General features: G+C 31.0%; 1 protein-coding gene across 1 annotated transcript in view; it reads right to left on the bottom strand.

Moving 5' to 3' along the window:
* Window positions 1–1,154: 1,154 nt before the first annotated feature.
* Window positions 1,155–6,480, bottom strand: part of LOC119473115 (atherin-like) — a 177,300-nt gene continuing 171,974 nt past the window's right edge. The window contains exon 5 of the mRNA XM_037743043.1: window positions 1,155–1,222. The gene's annotated coding sequence lies outside the window, so the exon portion shown is untranslated. The remainder of the gene's footprint in view (window positions 1,223–6,480) is intronic.

A 6,480-nucleotide genomic window follows, 5' to 3' on the forward strand; every position in this document is an offset into this window, starting at 1 on the left:
CTGACAATGAAATTATAAATGAAAGAGATTCAATCATGTCTCTTTTGTAAAACAGGAATAACATTGTTTGCATATAGAAATAAATATGGGGAAGAAAACAATGACAAAGAAATAAAGGCAAAAATATTTAAAAGACAAAACATCACCTGAAAAATGTTAGTGCATACAAAGACAAGTACAATATATTTACTATTTTAAGTCACTCATTTCATTACTCTTAAAGCTCAGAGGAAAGTACAGAATATTTGAAAATAAATGATAGCAATTAAAGCACATATCAATTATGCCAATAATTCAAAATGAAATGAACTTAAATCATTTTAATACGAACAACAGTAAGAACATTAATATTTCCAATTTTAGGCTGTATATTTATAATAACATATATGCTAAACTTCACAAAGTAACCTTACAGGAATTACTTTCAGTAACTTCAAGAAAAGAGGAAATTCCAATTGTACTGTTGCTTGATTAATAAATATGCAGGCCTGTTTTGCCTTCTATGATTTTCTGGGGAAGATATAAATATGTATATTGACTTTAAGTTACACCCCTTGAAATGTTTTATACTGGACTTCATAAACATTTTTCTGATAAATAACAACATAATTTTTGAAAGTAATTTGCTTAATATTAAACATCTTGTTGCTACCAAATGAATATATTTTGTTACCTAATATTTATATTCAACATTCTGAATATGTAATTTAAAACAGAATGAATTAAACAAAAATGACTTTAACACATTGTGTTAGTGTACATGCAGCAACTGGAAAAAGAAACTCAGTATGATTATTCTATATTAGATAAGAAAGTAATAAAACACACGTGCCTTTCCAAAAAGATGGAGACCTGCCAAAACTGTTATTTTTAGCTCATTTATTTTTCATATAGCTGGAGTATATTTCCTCGCAAAAGAAATATTTTGAATTAATCATTTATAATTTGTTCACAAGAAATATAATTTTTGGAAAATGTATAACAAGAAATGGCAATTTATTTTCCAAAATATGTAAAATTCCATTTTAGTAACACACTACAAATATGCTGACATTTCAATGTGACAAAGAAAGACTTAAAATAATATATTAGCTTGAAGATAAATATATTTAAATAAATTTTGAAATTATATGGAGGTCAATAATAATCTAATTACCTTAATTTCCTCTTCAACTGCTAAAAATCCATGTTTTTTTCCTCCGATATACCAAATTAAACATGTCTGAAAAAAAAAGAAAAGAATGTTAAATTTGATGATGAGAAAATTAAATATTTTATTACATGGTTACAGTTGTAGGCTATTTGAATATTTCTTGTTGCTTGCCAAGTCTATGATTTCCACAATGCCTGAACTATCACAGCAGAACTTTTGTATGTAGAGGAAATTTAGGATACAGATGACACATCTTCCTGTACTACATAATTTATTTTAATGTTTACTGGGGAAGTTGATGGATTTGGTAGCTATTGATTTTATAGTTTTGCTAATGAATATAACAGTTTTTAATATAAATTTTGTTATTTCCAAGAAATGTCCTTATTTCTTGCCACAAGCTCTTCTAGCTAAGATACTGGGATGAATCTTAATCACTTTTACCATTAGATAACAGCCAAAAAAACAAATTGAGAAACACCTTGGCACAGCTAATCATACACATATATATATGCACACCCTTATTTATGTACACAGATACAAATACTATTACCTATTTATTTATAATAATCTAAATAAATTTAAATTTTAAAACTCATAAATGAACCAAAATAGAAGTTTATTTGAATCAAAGATTTATAGAAGTATTTGAGTTTTTTCTTTAAATTACCATGACACTTTTTATTTTATTAAACAAATAATAAGACAGACTTTTAACACCCAGAAAATACTACTGTCCTTCAAAGTAGTTTTTCTTTGGACAGTTAATGTTTCCTAATGGTTTTGCAACTGGCCATATCAATTTTTGAATGTTCTAGTATGTCTATTTAAAGAGCTTTACAAGAGAATCAGCTATGTTAGTTAATTATTATTATATTTAGCATTTATTTATGCTATTAGTGGAAGTATGCAGTCAGGAGGTTAAGTAAATATATATATGCTAAACAATGACAAAATCCATTATGTAGTCTAGAATTTTGCCCCCAAATGGATAAAGAATGAGATAGATACAGGGCAGAAAGTCAATAGCATAAAATCAAAATTGAGCTCTACTTTACCAAATCGCTATTGATTAAAATAAGATATACTATGATATAAAATGAAAACAAATTAGTGGAAGCTAATGAAAGCATTGCATTTTGTTCTGGGACGTAAAAACATTAAGGCAATGAAACTCGCTGTGTTTTTTGGAGTGTGTCCACTTGTATTTGCACAATTAGTGAGGTTTTTATACCACAAGAACAATTTAAGTTCATACTTGAATGCCACATTTGACTGCTTGGACAGGAAAAACAATTTTTAAATCAACTGCTTAAATTTCACTGGATGATTATTCTAGCATGCTCTCTCAATAATTATTTACTGTTATTTTTTCCCTAGTTTTCGAAGAACTGGCATAACTCATCTTCAAATATTCTGCATATCTAAACAATCCTGGGTTGTTCTCTACAGGTTTGCCTACAATAGTATTATATTTTAGATCTTTTAATTTTTCCCTCCCATCTGGGAAATATATTCTGACATCCAAGCATGACTAAGTTCACAAAGTTATCATGAATACTACGAAACCCACTTCGCCACAGACGAAACCAATCTTATCTTCCCTGACACTCCTATACCTCTTTGTAGATTTCTCGATTTTGCTGAAAGCTACACTATAATATGAATTGCTTGAGAACAGAGGCTGTGACTTCCTCAATCCTTATCACCCCTCCCTAAGGAACCAAACAACTAACAGCACCACAAAGTGCTAAGTAAACAAAACATTTCCATTTCTTAATTAAAGGAAAAAAACCACCAAAACCGAAAAAAAAAAAAAAATTGTTTATTGGAAACTCTCTGTATTGGCTGCACATAAACTGAGACCAAAAACAAAAGTACACTATTATATGTGTCTTTGAATTTGTTTGTATAGCTACCTTTATAGGCTCCTTTTCTTTTTATAGGTAAGGACAGAGAATCTTCCATTTACAGTTTGGCTATTCAACATCTCATTGCCTCTCTCAATTACAGCCACTTATGGCACTTGAGAGTCAGCAGACAGCTCCGACCAAGGACAAGCTTACATAGAGCCACTTAGCCTGCTAATGCGAAGGCAGCCAAGTGTGAGGGAAAACGCCAGAAAGAAAAGGGGAGCAGGAAGGTGAAGAAAATAGAAAAGAAAATTGCAAGAAGGGCAGGAAAAGATGCTATGTCAAATGATACTGTTCTATCAGTAAAAAGTAGTAAGATTGAATTTGTTTTATAATTAATAAATTTGATCTGAAAGGGACCTTTTAAAAGGAGCTACTAGAAATATATTTTTGAGAAATGTGATTAGGAGCAACAAAGCACTCAGGGAAGACAAAAAATAGTGGTTTATTTTGGATAAAAAGTAATGCATGCAAATATATGTTCATAGTTTCATTACTTTATAGTTCCATATAGTTCAAAAGCGACCTAAAATGCAATGCATAAGAAATCACTGCAATTCACTCTAGGTCTTGAGAATTAGCTAGAAATACTTTGAGTTTGAAAACTAGACAGCTTTAATTAAAAGTTAAAAGTTAAATTAATATTTGCTTTAAATCAAGCCTTATAAAGCAATCACATATAAAAGATCTCCAAAATGGAAAATAAAATAAAAATAAGATTCCATTCATCAATTATAAAAAATAAAACTGGAATATCTGATAAATATGAATGTTCATGGTAAATTTTCTAATCCTAAAATAGCAAGGTTAAAAAGTAGAGAAACTTCATTGATTCATCAAATATTTACTTAATGCCAGGCACTGCTCTAGGTGGTATGAATTCAGGAGTGAACGTAACAGATGAAAATGGCACTCACAGAGCTTACTTCTGCATTAGAGATGTGGAGCAGTAAGTAAGAGAAAGAGATAGATACACACAACACGCACACAGACAGGGAAAATGTGAGTTTGTGTCTATACATCTACATATATACATTTTACATATTTATAAAATATATCACTATAGTATTATGTGTAATAGATATATGTATAAGTATTTTACATATTTTTCTACTTAATATGTAAAATTCTTACTTTTGGCAGGTTAAATTCACATTTAACCTTTAAAAAAATACCCTGAGGTCGGAATGGATATTAACACACTGAGTGGCAACGGCAGAATTCGAATGCAAAAAGGCCAAATTCACAGAGTCTACATCCTCAAGCTTCTCAAATAACATACTGATTATTACTGCCAATGTTTCTTACAGGGATGTCTATAATGAAAGACAGAAAGTAAACTTCTAAAAATCAATATTTTAGAAAATCATCATGTCAGAATTTCATGACACTGATTACTGTTAGAAGATACTTTTCACATTTTAGGGATTAAAATAAGATTCCAGGAGTCCAAGTAAAAATTAATGTGGAATTAAGATGACAATATGTTATTTTTTCAGTTTCAGTGAAATTAATTCCAATATTATGTGGCATCACCTACTGAACTATCCAGTCAAGGTTCATAAATCAATGAAGAAGTGACATGGACAAACATGTTTTTAAAAGACGATTCCGTTGTGAGTTAATAGATGGCTTTCAGCCTAAGATGACAGTGGTATTTTTTTAAACGGTCAGTGAAAATTGAGATTTAAAAAACAATACAACAAATTAGAGAAATTTTTATGAGGCAATATCTTTTTGTCTACGAGAAGTAATCCTTAAATCATTTTTAGAATAAGACAGTTAAATATTAGGTATTAGTGCTATAATTTTATTATCTGTAAAAAGAAGTGTATAGCATTCATATCCATCATTTCAAATTGTTTGGAAGGTTAATACTAAAATGTGAGGCAATGATCTGAAAATAGACATAATTACCACATTTAGGACAGTCCACCTCTATACCTTCAACTAGGCCTTCGAATATTATCTTTTTACTTATGATGCTCAAATCCTTTTCAACTACCCCTTCAGGTCTCACCCGACTAGTCTACGGGTGGTTTTCAAATATCTTCTACTTTCATTTCTTATGGATAACCATCATCTTGTGGCACCTCTAGATAGTGCTCAGATTGTTTTTTCATCTCTATTTCCAATATCGTAATCCACATAACTATGTGAAATAAACAGAAAATAAATGTTCACCCTATTTTACAGATAAGAAAGCTGTAATTCACAAATACTACCACAGTTATTACATAATACATTAAAGGCAAAAGCTCAAGAAAATTTGTACTTAGTTCAGCCACCTGTTACTAATCACGTTCCTCTGGTCTACACATCTCAATAGTACCTCTTAGTGCACCATTTAATCCCCTCTCAAACCTACCTTGCAAATGGTTCCCAGAACAACCTAAGACTTCATTTTTCTCATGCGCGTTTTCTGCTCAATAATCCACAAAAGCATTGTTTTGTTTTTCAGAGTGTGGTTTTTAAGAATTTCTAAAGGATGAATACAATTTTTGTGTTACGAACACCGCTTTTTGACACCACTCTACTCCAAATAGAATTTTTACAACAGCCAGCCTGAGCTGCTGACTGGCACCTCAGACAAGATTATTCTGGACAGAGTGGCTTGTCAGTTAATAGGATGGCCTGCACACTTGTTCAAAGTTTTAAAGACTGTACTGAAGTCTCACCTTCCCAAAAAATTAGGCTCAAATAACTGTTTTTGCACAAACTCACCTCTAAATGTTTGGTACACTAAATTGGTAGTACAAAGTTTAGTCTTAAATGCACCCATATTTTTTACATGTTCGCCTATGGCCCCAAGAGAGTACTCAATTTCATAAAGGAAATTATCTGGGGGTGGAACTTTGAGAATGGCTAAGTGAGGAGGCTGGCAAATAGTCTCCACAAAAATCAATGATAAAACTGGACAAAATTGCCAAAAACAACCTCTTCAGGACTATAGAAATTAACCAGTCATACAGCAAATTAGGAAATATTTATCAAGAAAAACTACTAAAATTTTGGTAAGAACAATGGGGGTCCTACATCATTTTGCTAGGGAATTTTCCTCTCTTTCTCTCTCCCATCTCCAAATAAACTTAATGTCAGATCATAAAACAAATCTTGGTAAATATAAGAGGATGAAAATCATATAAATTGTGTTTCCTAACCAAAACAGAATTAAATTAGAAATAAAAACAAAAATAAATTTTGGAAATACCTAAATATTTGGAAGTTTTAGCATTTCCATATATCCCCAGAGTCAATGAAGAAATCACAAAATAAATTAGAAAATATTTTAACTAAATGGAAGCAAAGGGCACACCACAACAAAATTTATGGCATGCAGTAAAAGCAGTGCTCAGATCGCGCCATTGCACTCCAGTCTGGGTAACAAGAGCGAAACTCCGTCTCAGAAAAAAA

Source organism: Cebus imitator, unplaced genomic scaffold (genome assembly GCF_001604975.1).
Source record: "Cebus imitator isolate Cc_AM_T3 unplaced genomic scaffold, Cebus_imitator-1.0 Scaffold133, whole genome shotgun sequence".
Classification (NCBI taxonomy): Eukaryota; Metazoa; Chordata; class Mammalia; order Primates; family Cebidae; genus Cebus; species Cebus imitator.